This window comes from Macaca fascicularis, chromosome 10 (assembly GCF_037993035.2).
Source record: "Macaca fascicularis isolate 582-1 chromosome 10, T2T-MFA8v1.1".
In the NCBI taxonomy this organism is placed as follows: Eukaryota; Metazoa; Chordata; class Mammalia; order Primates; family Cercopithecidae; genus Macaca; species Macaca fascicularis.
Genome location: NC_088384.1, coordinates 72,960,519 through 72,976,599, shown reverse-complemented (window position 1 = coordinate 72,976,599; position 16,081 = coordinate 72,960,519). Strand labels below are relative to the sequence as shown.

Here is a 16,081-nt window from a genome sequence, read left to right as displayed (position 1 = left end):
GAAAGGGTCTCCTCTACCATTTCCTTTAGGAGAATGAAAACTGACCCTTGACAAGAGAGCTAGAACTAAGCCTTGGCTATTAAAACAAGGATATAGAACATGGGGCCAACATGTCCCAGCCAGATCACCCACATATCCATTAGGAATATGGGGCAGCTTTCAGGGACTTCTGGTGTGTATCCAGGTTAACATCTAGCCTAATATTGCCATGTCAGTGGAGGCAACAGAGTCATCCAAGATATGAAACCAGAACAAATGTATAGGTATAAGCTGAGCGTGGTGGCTCACACCTGTAATCCCAGCACTTTGGGAGGCTGAGGCACGTGGATCATCTGAGGTCAGGAGTTTGAGACCAGTCTGGCCATCATGGTGAAACCCTGTCCCTGTCTCTACTAAAAATAGAAAAAGTTAGCTGGGTGTGGTCGTGTACACCTGTAGTCCCAGCTACTTGGGAGGCTGAGGCAGGAGAATCGCTTGAGCCCAGGAGGCGGACGTTGCAGTAAGCTGAGATTGCGCCACTGCGCTCTGGCCTAGGCGTCAGAGCAAGACTCCGTCTCAAAAAAAAAAAAAAAAAAAAAAAAAAAAAAAAAAAAAAAAAAGAAAAGAAAAAATGTATAGGTATTAGAACATGCAATAAAAATTCTGTGACATTAAGGGTTCATGGTAATTTGTATCAGAATGTACATGAAAGAAAATATTAAGAAGGAAGGTTTACCAGTTCAGGATGTATTATCTACTAAATAATGTGCCAGAATCCTAATAGGGATTTCTATTTTCATTTGGCTCTTCTGAACCTTATTACTCCCTTCGACTTGTCCTTTATGAACAACATCTTTTATTAGTAGACAAAAAAATGAATTTCTTCACTTATCAGTTTAGGAAAACCACCAGTTGTCCTGTTATCTCAAGGAATGATTTTTGGTGGAATGTACCCTAATTCTATTTTTTCTCCTCAGTATCTTTAATATGTGATGCTTACAGATTCATTAAAAAATAAATGAATATTTATGACTTGGAATATTATACTATCAGGAACCATATATGCATTTTTTAACTATAAGACATGAATTGACCACTCCTGTCCATTTCCATCAGACTTGTTTCAATTAACAGCACTTTGGGAGTCTGAGGCAGGCAGATCACTTGAGCCTAGGCGTTTGAGACTTGCTTGGGCAACATGATGAAGCCCCATCTCTACAAAAAATACAAGAATTAGCTGAGCATGGTGGTGCATGCCTGTGGTCCCAGATACTTGGGAGGCTGAGGTGGGAGGATTACTTGAGCCTAGGAGGTGGAGGTTACAGTGGACCATGATCACCCCACTATATTCCAGCCTGGGCAACAGAATGAGACCCTGTCTCTAAATAAATAAATAAACAAATAAATAAATGGAAAATAAAAATAATCTGAATTCCCACTATCCAGTATTAACATTGGGTGGTATAAAGCCTTTCAAACATTTACAATTTGTACCTGTATACACACTTTTTTTTTTTTTTAACAAATTAGGAAAATAGTATACTTGTTTTAACTTGTTTTTTATATTTAATTTTTGTGGATACACACCAGGTATATATATTTATGGGGTACATGAGATATTTTAATACAATAATGCAATGTGTAATAATCACATCATGGAAAATGGGGTACCCATTCCTTCAAGCATTTATCCTTTGTGTTATTGTTCAGTTATACTCTTTTAGTTATTTTAAAATGTACAATTAAATTATTATTGGCTATAGTCACCCTGTTATGCTCTCAAATATGAGGTATTTTTCTTATTTTATATATGCATGCATATATATATATAGACTTTTTGTACCTATTAACCATCTCCACCCACCTCCCCACTGCCTCCTGAGTAATCTTCCCAGACCCTGGTAACCATTCTTTTATTCTCTGTGTACATGAATTCCATCGTTTTGATTTTGAAATCCCACAAATAAGTGAGAACATGTAACGTTTGTCTTTCTGTGCCTGGCTTATTTCATGTAATATAATGACCTCAACTTCCATCCATGTTGTTGCAAATGGCAGAATCTTATTCTTTTTTTTTGAAACAGAGTTTCACTCTTGTTGCCCAAGCTGGAGTGCAGTGTTATTCACCTACCTCAGCTTCCCAAGTAACTGGGGCTATAGGCATGCGCCACTGTGCCTGGCTAATTTTTTGTATTTTAGTAGAGACGGGGTTTCACCATGTTGGTCAGGCTGGTCTTGAACTCCTGACCTCAGGTGATCCACCCACCTCAGCCTCCCAAAGTGCTGGGATTACAGGCATGAGCCACCGTGCCCACACATCTTATTCTTTCTAATTTTTTTTGGTTGAATAGTACTCCATTGTATATAAGTACCATATTTTCTTTATCCGTTTATCTGCTGATGAACTCCTAGGTTGCTTCCAAATCTTGGTTGTTGTGAACAGTTCTGGAACAAACATGAGAGTGCAAATATTTCTTCAATATACTGATTTCCTTTCTTTTGGGTATATACCCAGCAGTGGGATTGATGGGTCATGTGAAAGATGTATTTCTAGTTTTTTGAGGAACCTCAGAACTGTTCTCCATAGTGGTTGTACTAATTTACATTCCCACCAACAGTGTACAATGGTTCCCTTTTCTCCACACCCTCGCCAGCATTTGTTATTGCCTGTCTTTTGGATAAAAGCTATTTTAACTGGGGTGAGATGATATCTCTTTGTTGTTTTGCTTTGCATTTACCTGATGATTAGTGGTGTTGACCACTTTTTCCTACACCTGTTTGCTATTTGTATGTCTTCTTTTGAGAAATGTCTATTCAACTGTTTTGCCTATTTTTTGGTTGGATTAATATTTTTTTTTCCTACAGAGTTTCTTGAGCTCCATGTATATTCTGGTTATTAATCCCTTGTCAGATGTGTAGTTTACAGATATCTTCTCTGTTTCTGTGGGTTTTCTCTTCACTTTGTTGATTATTTCCCTTGCTGTGCAGAAACTTTTTAACTTGATGTGATCCCATTTGCCCATTTTTGCTTTGGTTGCCTGTGCTTGTGGGGTATTACTCAAGAAATCTATGACCAGACCTATGTCCTGAAGAGTTTCCCCTATGAGTTTCCTCATAGCTTGAGGTCTTAAATTTCAATCTTCAATCCATTTTGATTTGATTTTTGTGTAAGGCGAGAGAGAGGGATCAAGTTTAATTCTTCTGCATATGGATATTCAGTTTTCCCAGGACAAATTATTGAAGAGACTGTCTTTTCCCCAAGGTATGTTCTTGGCACCTTTGTCAAAAATGAGTTCACTGTAGGTGTGTGGATTTGTTTCTGCGTTCTCTATTCTGTTCCATTGAGCTATGTGTCTGTTTTTATGCCAGTGCCATGCTGTTTTGGTTGTTATAATTCCGTAGTGTAATCTGAAGTCAGGTAATGTGGTTCCTTCAAGTACTTTTCTTTTTACTCAGGGTGGCTTTGGCTATTCTGTTTTTTTTTTTTTAAATTTTGGTTCCACATAATTTTTTTTTATTTCTGTGAAGACTGTCATTGATGCTTTGAGAGAGATTGCATTGAATCTATAGATTGCTCTGGGAGGTATGGATATTTTAATAATATTGATTATTTCACTCCATGAACATGCAATATCTTTCCATTTTTGTATGTGCTCTTCAATTTCTTGTATCAGTGTTTTATATTTTTAATTGTACAGATCTTTCACTTCTTTGGTTAATTCCTAGGTATTTAATTTTATTTGTGGCTATTGTAAATAGGATTTCTTTTTTAAATTTTCTTTTCAGGTTTTTCACTGTTGGCATATAGAAATGCTACTGAGTTTTGCATGTTGATTTTGTGTCCTGCAACTTTACTGAATTTGTTTATCAGTTCTAATAGTTCTTGGTAAAATATTTATGTTTTTCAAAACATAAGATCATATCATGTGCAAATAAGGAAACTTTGTCTTCTTCCTTTCCAATTTGGATGCCCTGTATTTCTTTCTCCTGTCTTATTGCTCTAGCTAGGACTTTCAGTACTATGTTGAATAACAGTGGTGAGAGTGGGCATCCTTGTCATGTCACAGATCTAAGAGGAAAGGCTTTCCTCATTCAGTGTGATACTAGCTGTGGGTCTGTCATATATGGCTGTTATGTTGAGGTTCATTTGTTCTATATCCAGTTACTTGAGGGTTTTTATCATGAAAGGATGTTGAACTTTATTGAATGTTTTTTCAGCATCAATTGAAATGATCAGATAGTTTTTGTCTTTTGTTCTGTATATATGATATATCACACTAATTGATTTGCATATGTTGGACCATCCTTACATCCCAGGGATAAACCCCACTTTGTCATAATGAATGATCTTTTCAAATATGTTGTTGAATGCAGTTTGCTAGTATTTTGGTGAGGTTTTGCATCAATATTCTTCAGAGATATTATAGTTTTTGTTTTGTTTTTGGTGTGTCTAACTTACTTGTTTTATGACTTTGCACAGTGACCTACATAACTAGCCTCTCTACCTGGGTGTTTGTGTGCTTTCCAGTTTTTCAAGATTGTGAGCAAATTATAAAAATACTCCTCTTGCTTCAGCAACACATAGACTAAAATTGGAATGATACAGAGAAGATTAGCATGGCCCCTGCACAAGGATGACACGCAAATTCGTGAAGCATTCCATATTTAAAAAAGAAAAAAAATACTCCTAACTAAATCTTTATGCTTATTATGTATATTTATTAGGATAACTTCTTTGAGGTAAAACTTACGGTTTATAGAGATGACACTTTTTCAATGAATTTACTGTAATTACAAGACTGCCCTCAAGAAAGGATATATGCACCCTCCTAATCTCTGCCTCTTTAGTAACATTGAGTAGTGTTCATCTTTAACTTAATAGGAGATACATTGTATGTTAATATTGATTTAATTTGTATTTATAGAAGGAGCACATTTTCTTGTTTTGGGAAAGGGCGTTTTCTTTTTCTTTCTTCTTTTTCTTGTTCCTTAATTTCTCCTTTTTGGCTAAACTTTTTCTGTGTGATCCATTTCTTTTTTTGTTTAGAAGACAAACAGGGAAGTACTGAGACTAATACAACAACAATGCACCACCCAGAATTAACAAAGATTAACATTTTAATATTTTTGCTTTAGCTTCTTCATTAAAAATGGGATATGATATTATAATAAAGTTGAAATATTATTAATTACTTTCCGCTCTCATCCACTTACCTCTTTCTTTATCCATAGGCATCTACTATCATCAATTTGATGGTATTTTCCAGTTTATGTTGTCATATTTGTCTAATTAAAATTAGTGTTAGCTGTGACTCTTCAAAAATTCAAAATGCGAGTGGCTTAAACAATATGGATGTTGATTTGTCACTTGTTTAAAAGTCCAAATAGGGGGTCCAGGGTGAGTATGGTCCTCGACATAGTCAGCGACCCCTGTTTCTTCCAACTTGTTGCTTTATAGTGGGTTGCCTTGGTCTCATAATAGTGGCAGCCTTATTCCAGGAAGAACAGAAAAGGGATTATAAATATGTTAGAATTAATAATTACTCATCTGTTATAATTAATAGCAATAATTACTTACTTTAATATTAATTTATTCATTAACTGCAAAACTGTATTTAGTTGTCTCCTGTACAAATAAGACTGCAAGGAACATTCTTTTACGTATCTCCTATTCCACATGTGTGAATTTCTCTTGGCGAATATATCTAGAAGTAGAATTTCAGGGTTTTAAGGGATGATTATTTTTTACCTATACTAGATATTGCAAAAATTTTAAGCTTTCTCTGTTAGGGTATTTTTAACTGCAGGTAACAGACAATGGAATTTAAAGTGGCTTAAATAAAGAAACTTATCACCTCATATAATAAGAAGTCCAGAGGTAGAACTGCTGTAGATTTGGGTAATTCATTGACTCAATAGCTTTCCTCACAGTCACGAGGAATCAGGCGCAGACAAAACAATGGCCAGAGGCGTTTATTCCTCTATGTCTCTTTGGAAGGGCAACTTTCTTTAGAAATTTGTGTTAGCTACATTCTTTCATGTTTCATTGGCTAAAATTAAATCGCATGCCAGTGCCTAAATTGATTACTTATAAGGGTCTACAAGACCATGATGATTGACTGGAGGGCAAGGGTAGTTTTCTTTGAAAAATATCACCAGGAGGAAGGAGATACCTGAACAAAATATACCGTTAGGAAGGAAGAAGGGGAAGGTGGGTGTCAAGTCGGCAATCTGCACTGTCTGCTCTGTCTCTAAAGTGGTTACTGCATTCCCATTATTAGTATTTGGGAAATACAACACTTTGTTGTTGTATTCCTTAGAATTTTTCTGTTTCTATTGGGTTGTACGCCTTTTTAGATATTTATAGACCCTTAGGATTTTCTTTTCTTTGAAGTACCTTGGTTATGTTCTTTGCCTGATATTCTCCTAAGTTATTTGTATTTTTCTTATGGATTTGTAGCAGTTCTTCACATATTTTGGATAATAATTATTTGTATGTATACTTGTGTTGGAAGTTTCTTCCATCAGTGAGTGGCTTTTGTTTTTACATTTGTTTGCATTAAAAATGTTTTCATAACTTAAATATTTGTGTTTCTTGTGTCTTATTCAAAGAACCATTTTTTATACCAAAGTCATACAGGTTTTTAAAAAAGGTATTCTTTTTCTTATTGAATTTTAGGTGGATATCAACCTTTGCTTGCTCTATCCCAGCAGTTTTTAAATGGACTCTTTCAAAGGGTCTGCAAGACCAAAACTATTTTTATAATGATATTAAGGTGTCATTTGCCTTTTCCCCCATATATGTAGAATTGGGTCTTTTTAAACTTTTATTTTAGATTCATGGGTACATGTGCAGGTTTGTTACATGGGCATATTGAATGATGCTGAGGTTCAGGGTATAAATGATCTTATCACACAGGTACTGAGCACGGTACCCAACAGTTTTTCAACCTTTATTCCCCTGTCTCCCTCCCTTCTCTAGTAGTTCCTAGTTTCTGTGTATTCCTAGGTATTTTATTTTGTTCATGGCTATTGGCTTTATGCCTGTGAGTACACAGTGTTTAGCTCCCACTTCTAGGTGAGAACATGCAGTATTTGGTTTTCTGTTCCTGCATTAATTCACTTAGGATAATGACCTCTGGCTGCATCTGTGTTGTTACAAAGATATGATTTCGTTCTTTCTTATGGCTGTGCAGTATTCCATGGTGTACATGTGCCACATTTTCTTTATCAAATCCACTAGTGACGGGCACCTAGGTTGATTCCATGTCTTCCTATTGTGAACAGTGTTGCAGAATAGAAACTGGTAGAATGATTTGTTTTCTTACAGGTATATACCCAACAATGGGGTCGCTGGGTAGTTCTAAGTTCTTTGAGAAACCTCCAAACTGCTTTCCACAGTGACTGAACGAATTTACATTCCCAACAGTGTATATACAGGTCATTTTAAAAATTAACATAAAAGATACCACTTGTAACCTATCAAATTACAAAATAATGTTTTAAATGATAACTAATATAAGACAGAGTGAGTTGTGACTGTGACTAGGAGTGTAAAATGCTAACTTTCTGGAAATATGTTGCAAAGACCCCACCAATCCATACATTTTTAAGTCAGTAATTTCTGTTCTAGAAGCTAGCCTGAGGAAATTGTAAGAAAGATGTTCAGTGTAGAATTATTTAAAAGATGAAAAAAGTGGAAGCAACCAGATATCCATCAATAAAATATGGAATCAAGTTATATCTATGGAGAGAATTATTTTATAACCATTTATGTGTTCAGAGGTTTTTGGGATGACATGGAAATATACTATGTAATTGTGAGAAAATCAGCATATAAAACTCTACATGTCTTATGATTTTAATGATATTAAGAGAAAATTTGAAATGGAAAAAAGGAAAGAAACTACCAAAATGTTTACAGTGGTTATATCCGAGTATTGTTATGCCTATTTTAAAAATTAGCTTTCCAATTTTTTATGATAAATATATATTGTTTTCACTAATAAAATTGTTATTAAAAAGGTCTGGTAAAGATTGGCTACTTTTCATTTCCGCCTTGAGATTATTGGGAGTGGAGAGGGCCCTTTCATGAAATGAAGTCTCTCATTTCTTTGGGGAGGGAGTAGTACATTTGGTAGTGTGTCTTTCCCGATAGAAAGTGACGGAGCAGGACCTGGGGCAGCAGATACTAACTCAGCTGGATTTCAGGAACAACCATTGGATCCTGATTTAGTGGAATATACTCCAGACTGCTTAGTGTCGTGGTTAAGGGCACTAGTTTTGTGGCCAGATTTTCTAATTTATAGCCTAGTTCTGCTACTTGTGAGCTGAGTTAAGTTTTGGGTGAAGTACTTAATCTGTGTATGTGTGTTTCAGTGTTTCCATATATGAATTGGGAATAATAACATTTTCTGTGCCATAGGATTATTGTGAGAATAAACTGAATTATTATGTTTAAAACTGTCAGCACAGTGTTCCCACATAATAATCTCTTACTATTCTTTTAGAAAGTTTTAATAGGTCTTACTATTAGTGGTTTAATCAGCTGTCTATTACCTCATAACAAACTTCCCCAAAACTGGTGCCCTAAAATAACATCAAATAACCTATTTAGTCCATAAATCTCAATAGTTATAACTCATCTCTGCTCCACAGGGCATCAACTGAGATGGCTTACCTGGGGGCTGGAGAATCTACTTTCTTTTTTTAAATTTTTAAAAAAATTTTATTTATTTATTTATTTATTTATTTATTTATTTATTTATTTTTTGAGATGGAGTCTTGCTCTGTCACTCAGGATGGAGTGCAGTGGTGCAGTCTCAGCTCACTGCAGCCTCCACCTCCCGGGTTCAAGCGATTCTCCTGCCTCAGCCTCCTGAGTAGCTGGGATTACAGGCATGAGCCACCATGCCTGACTAGTTTTTATATTTTTAGTAGAGATGGGGTTTCACCATGTGGGACAGGCTGGTCTCGAACTCCTGACTTCAGGTGATCCACCCATCTTGGCCTCCCAAAGTGCTGGGATTACAGGCATTAGCCACCATGCCCAGCCTGGAGGATCTACTTTCAAGAGACCTCACACACATGGCTGGTAAATTGGCACTGGCTTCTGCTAGGAGCTCAACCAGAGCTGTGTGATGGGAGTCTCTATTTTCTCCAAGTGGGCTTCTTCATGGACTGCCCAGGCTTCCCTATGGCAGCATGTCTGGATTTGGAAACTGAGCATCTTGAACGAAACCGGCAGAACTGCATCACATTTGTATAACCTGTCTTCAGTAGTGACTCCTTTATCCTACTACTTCATGGAGTACTACTTCCATCATAGTCATGAATCCATCCAGATTTAAGATGCAGGAGTATAGACACTTCCCTGTCTATGTGAGGAGTGTTGGGCACCCTATAAGAAGAGTATGAGTGGTGGAAAATATTGTTTCAGCCACGTTTGAGAAATACAGCTGGCCATAGCAGTCTACTGACCTATTAGATAACATAATATGCTTGGCATTCTTATCCACTAACGGCAGCAATCTCAATTCTGTGTATTAGAACCATCTTAGGACTTTTTAGTAAATGCAGATTATGAGTGACTTTTAATTTTTTTGAATATTTTCTCTATTTTTCAATGTTGAAAACTTATTACTATAATAAAAAGTTTTAAATGAAAAGGTCAACTTTTTTTTTGCAATGTATCTAGATATTCTACAATCTATTAATACAAGATTCTATATAGAATTTTAAAAATCTATTACACTCCTTCTTTCTTGGTTTGGTCATATTTCTAGTAGCATTGACTTCTAGAATGAAAGAAAAGAAAGAAAAAAAAGATTCTACTCACAAATATTTCTATGTTAAATGTAGTGGTTCTTCAGAGCAAACCGTAGACACCAATTACAGCCTATAAAACTATGAAGTGTGGTTCCCACTGTCTTCTCTTTAGAACTCTGGGTAGCAAACAACTGATGAGCAGCTGCTGGCTTTTACTGCTAGTGAACTTGAACGGAGAGCAATTTCTATTCATCTGTCAAGAAGGACAGGCACACAGTAAATTTTTGACTACATTTCATATTGATACAATTCATGCAAATAAACTTGCAAATAAGGCAGTGCTCTAAAGATTTCAGGAACTGGCCAAGGAGGCTGTTTTGCCCCACCTCCCCCAAAAACTTTGGAGCTGCCACTGATCTCATACCAAGTCATCTCTTTGAATTAAACATGTCTTATTCTGAAAGATGCCAAGGCCTGGTCCATTGAAACATTCAACTTGTCTTTGCAGTAGTAATTTATTTCTTCCCTTTCTTCCCATCAAATGGGAAAATTGTTCATTTTAAAAAGCAAAGACCATTTAAGGTTTGAGGGAAAAAGAGAATGAAATATGGAAGTCAAGGGTCAGTTTCAAAAAGGAATAGTACTTTATAACAATTTAGTTTGCTTTTAAGTGGCAACTGTTGTTACATATATATAGGATAAAGTATGCAGGAGTAAATAGTGGATTGAATGTCACTCTGGTGACCCAAAGGAGTTAATGCAACTTCTCAAATAGATTAATTTATTCTTGGGGACAGTTTATAAAATGGTAGATTTGGGGCTCAATATAATTTTTATTCATTGAACACATATATATTCCAGTTTTCTATCCTAAACACTTATATTAACTCATGAAATTCTCTTAACACCCCTAGGAGGTAGTTAGTACCATTGTCCTGCCTTTTTTTTTTTTTTTTGAGACAGAGTCTCACTCTGTCGCCAGGCAGGAGTGCAATGGCACAATCTCAGCTCACTGCAACCTCCGCCTCCGTGGTTCAAGTGATTCTCCTGCCGCAGCCTCCCTAGTACCTGGGACTACAGGTGCCTGCCACCACACCTGGCTAATTTTTTGTGTTTTTACTAGAGACAGGGTTTCACCATGTTGGCCAGGATGGTCTTGATCCCTTGACCTCATGATCCACCCACCTTGGCCTCCCAAAGTGCTGGGATTACAGGCATGAGCCACTGCGCCTGGCCACCATTGTCCTGCTTTTACAGAACAAAGTGGTTAAGAAACTTGCCCAAGGTCACACAGAGTTGTACTCAGGTTTCAAACCATGGCTGAGCCCTTTTGACCTATTGTGCTTTATTGCTTCACAGATAAGTTTTTGAAAAAATTGCAGTGAGGCCAGGCATGGTGGCTCATGCCTATAATCTCAGCACTTCAAGAAGCTGAGGTGGGAGGATCGCTCAAGCCCAGGAATTCAAGACCAGCTTGGGCAACATAATGGGACCTCATCTCTACAAAAAATTAAAAAATTAGCCAGGCATAGTGGTGCATGCCTGTCGTTCCAGCTACTCGGGAGGTTGAGGTGGGAGGATCGCTTGAACCCAGGAGGTAGAGGTTGCAGTGAGCCGAGATTGCACCACTGCACTCCAGCCTGGGTGACAGAGTGAGACTCCGTCTCAAAAACAAACAAACAAACAAATATAAAACACCTAGATTGAGAGATCATGAACAATTATGTGTAGTGGATTTTTTTCAGAGTTCACATGCAAAAATTAAGGGTGGATATTACCAAACAGACAAAAGATAACAAGTGTTGATGAGGATGAGGAGCAAAGAGAACTCTTGCACATTTTTGGTGGGAATGTAAATTAGTACAGCCATTATGGAAAACAGTATGGAGATTCCTCAAAATATTAAAAATAGAACTACCATATGATCCATCAATCCTAATACTAGGTATATATCCAAAGGAAATGAAATCAGTATGTCAAAGGGATATGTGCACTCCCATATTCATTGTTCATAATAGCCAAGATATGGAATCAACCTAAGTATTCATCAATGGATAAATGGATAACGAAGGCTGGGCATGGTGGCTCACACCTGTAATCCCAATACTTTGGGAGCTCAAAGGGCAGGATTGCTTGAGTTCAGGTGTTTGAGACCAGCCTGGGCAATATCGTAAAACCCGTCTCCACAAAAATTAGCCTGACATGGTGGCACACACCTGCAGTCTCAGCTACTCAAGATGCTGAGGTGGGAGGATCACTTGAGCCTGGGAGATTGACGCTGCAGTGAACTGAGATTGCACCACTGCACTCCAGCCTGGGTGACAAAGTGAGACCCTGTCTCAAAAAAAAAAAAAAAAAAAAGAAAAAAGAAAGGGTAAAGAGAATGTGGAATATATACACAATAGAATACTATTTGCTTTGAAAAAAAAAATGAAAATACTGTCATTTGCAACAGCATGGATTAACATGAAGAACATTATCTTAAATGAAACAAGCCAGACACAAAAAGACAAATACCACATGATCTTACTTATATGTGAAATCTTAAAAAGTTGAATTCATAAAAGCAGAAAGTAGAATTGTGGTTACCGGTGGCTTACTGGGCACAGGGCGGTGGGGGGTGGGGCTGGGGGCTAGGTAGGTTGGTTTAAGGGGTACAAAATTTCAGTTAGAAATGAGGAATAAGTTCAAGAGATTTATCGTACTGTGTGGTGACTATAGATAAATAACAATCTATCGTATACTTGAAAATCACTAGGAGAATAGATTTTAAGTATTCTCCCCACAATCAGCGTATGAGGTAATACATGTATTAACTAGCTCAATTTAGCCATTCCACAATGTATACATATTTTAAAGAATGATGTTGTACATGATAAATATATACATAATAGTTAATAAAATCTATTCAGTGTGATCATATGGCAGGCACCATGCTAAACATTTGATACACCTGTATCATTAAATAAAATGTAGTGAAAAATAGAGGAACAAACTGCAGAATGTGATTTTCTAAAAGCAGGCATTCTGAAATGCTTTTCTAAAAGAAAAGATGCCAGATTATAGCAATAACTAACAGTAATGAGGACTTTATAGCTTGCAACAGGATTTGATAACCATGATAATTCATTTTCTCTCTCCAACAACCTAGCAAGGTTGTCAGGGCAGCTGTTAATATCCTCAGGAGAGATCAAGTGACTCACTCAAGTTCTTTTTACAAATAGCAGTGCGGGTCAGACATCTCCCACATTCCAAACCCATTGGACTCAACTTCCAGATGCAAAGAAAGTTGAACAGTGAACCTGAAATGTATCAATTTGCTGCCTACCTTCCCTTTCTGAGACATTTCTTGCCTTAAAAAAAATTACTTGTTTTTTAAATAACAATTGTCTTGGACTTGAGGAAGCAATTGAAGGAAAATATCTCACAGAAGGACAGAAGCTGCCGCGTCAGGATCTAAAAAGCAGAGCTTCCTAGCTTTTCCTTGATGTCAAAGGCCATAATGATACTGAAGAGAGTTTGGAAGTCTAATTGCTGTTTTCATTCTAATTTTAGTTTTCGGTGATAATAATCCCTTTCATTTATACTATCTACTTATGTACTTACGTGCCAAGGCAATTGAAAGTGACTCTCTGAGGACTGTGTTAAATGTTCTGGGGTCACATCTAGGTTTGATGAGATGAAATGTCATGATCACTGCCTCCAGGAGGTAGTATTTGCCATCCCTAGCCTATCCTATAAAGTTTATAAAATACTTTTGCTTCTATTTTAAAATCATACCCTCACTGCCACCCTCTATATTTGTCAGGGATTAGTTTTCCACTGTGATGTGAGGAAACGGAGATTGTGACTCCTCTTTACCTCTGCATTTTTTCCCACTAGACCATGCTGTGATGGTTTTGCCCATTCCTTCTCAGGTTTCAGCTTCTGTCTTGAAATCTAGCATGGAGCTGGATACATAATAGATGACCCATACATTTTTGCAGAATTAAACTTTAATGAATTAAAATTCACTCCTAACCAAATGATACGTGTTTAAAGATAAAAGCTCAAACTTCAAGAATGGAGCTGCTGGTACTTGCCTCATTCTTCCTAAATCCAAGAGATTTTGGTCTCTGTAATGCATGTCACTCCAATAGGTGGAAAGGGTGAACAGGGTCATTTAATGACCCGATACGGTTCTCAGATCATTTTCGTTAGCATGGCCATTGAACTAGGGAGGTGTCTAAAAACCATAAGAGCTGTGAACAGGAGGCCAAAAACAAGCCAATAGCTGATCTGGCACCCAATGGGAATAGGGAGAAAAAGGCTCAGTAGCTAAGCATTCTTGCTTCTTCCCACTGTACTTTTCTGACATTTGGGCTTTCTCTGTTTTGCCCATAGCTCACGTTAACCTTTTAATTTTCTTTGTGTGTGCCCAGCACAAGTTTACTTTCTAGATTCCATTTATTGACGTCTCTGGTTTATCTGCACATTTCACAATCTTTTCTAGCTGTTTAATAAAGGTCATGTTTATAGCTTTAGTATTGATGGTTTGCCCAGTAGGCCAGGTGTCAGCTTCTATAATGTCCAATAGAATCCCTTCCCATAAGACAAAGTCCTAAGATGTTACTCAGGAGTATCTGAGTTTTTATAGGTCCAAATAATGACTTTTGGTCTTCAAAATATAGCATATGGTAATAATAATAACTTACTACATTCTGATCATTGTTCCCAGCACTTTCTTAATCTTGATACCAACCAAATGAGACAGGCACTTTTATTGTCCTACTTTTATAGATGAGAAAACAGAGGCACAGAAGTCCAGAAGCTGGTGCAGGGTCACCTAGTGATTGCTGGAGTCAGTATGCTATGCTGCTTCCCACGTGTGGTATGTGTAACACTTATGGGTCAGGCCCTGTGGTGGCTAGCGGGGTTTTGCAGTGAGCCAGACAATTTTTACCTTCTTGAGTTCAAGAGTTCCCTCAGAGAACCCTCCGCCCTCATTCCTACCATTCATGCCTTCATGGAGACAGCTTTTAAATGAAGCATTTGTGTAAAAATTTCACAGACCCAAGTTAACTTTGTATAGTATGGTTTAATTGCTCTACCTAGGTGCATTTCAGACCCCTACAAAAACCAAACTTGCATCCCCAGGAACATTTGATCTCTTGGGCTAGAGGAAAAAATAACAACAAAAAGTTCCTTTGGGAGGAAGAGAATTAACAAGAGATTAAAGCTTCTTAAAGCAATGAATTGACACCTGTGAATGAAAACCAGATGTTGAAATCTCTGGGGAAAAAAAAGATATGTAAATGTATACAGGGTATATAATTAACTTTAAGAGCATAGATAATAGAAAAATATAGTAAGATTATTAGGAAGAGACGACTTTTGAGTATTCTTGTTTTTAATGTAATTTTTAAAACATATAAGTACATATAATTTAATTATTAATCATGACTATTTAACAGCCAGCTCACAAAATTTCTGAAAACTTAACAGTTGGCTTTTGAGACCCAGTGGGAGCTATCTGACACCTGTTTATTTATATACACAAAGAAGTTCAATTAACATTGGCCCTGAAGACTCCTATCACTCCGCTCCACCTGTTCACCTGGGGTTTGGAGGCAGATACACTGGAGCTCTAACTCTCACTCTATATTGTATTAAAACTGCGACATTAGGCAAATTACTGTTTCTGAGCCTCCTTTTATTATCTGTAAATATAATAATAATAATTGTGAACAATTATCTTGTGCCAAAGACAGTTGTAATCCAGTGGATTTTCACAACAGAGAGATACTGTACTTCCTCATTTTATAGCTGTGGAAATAGAGGAGTAGAGAGGGTAGATAGCTTGCCCCACTGATAAATGAAAGAGCTGATATATGAACAAAGGCATTTTGGTCCTAAAACATGCCATTCTGACCATCTCAATATACTGCCTATGTTATCAGTTATGAAGATGAAATGACATAGCATATTTCATATGACTGGCTCAGTGAATTCTCTCCAATTCTCTTTCCCTTCTTCCTATTTAGAAAACAAGATTAGGACCACAAGGTGTTGGGAATGTGTCAGAAAAAGGGAACACTGCAATCTCATGATGGTCTCAATCATGGTGGCACAGAGAACTCCTCTGGGGAGCTTTTCAAAACATAGATGCCTTGGCCACACCCTGTACTAATTACCACAAATCAGAACTCTAGGGGTTTGGGGCATGGGTATTAGTGTTTTTTAAAAGCTTCCCAGGTGATTAAAAGGTGGTTTTCTACTTTTAGAATTCTTGCTAATGGTACTCTCTTACTCCTGTTTGCTATTCTTTTCCTTTTTTCTCATAAACACAGTAAGA

At 37.0% G+C, this 16,081-nt stretch overlaps 1 protein-coding gene and 1 non-coding gene across 6 annotated transcripts in view; both read left to right on the top strand.

Annotated features, from left to right (window-relative positions):
• The window catches only part of MACROD2 (mono-ADP ribosylhydrolase 2), a 2,109,916-nt gene that overhangs the window by 390,976 nt on the left and 1,702,859 nt on the right, over positions 1-16,081 (top strand). The gene's annotated exons all lie outside the window — the stretch shown is intronic.
• On the top strand, positions 4,546-4,648 carry LOC123567404 (U6 spliceosomal RNA). The gene has a single exon (XR_006690313.1). It is a non-coding gene; the product is annotated as a U6 spliceosomal RNA (small nuclear RNA).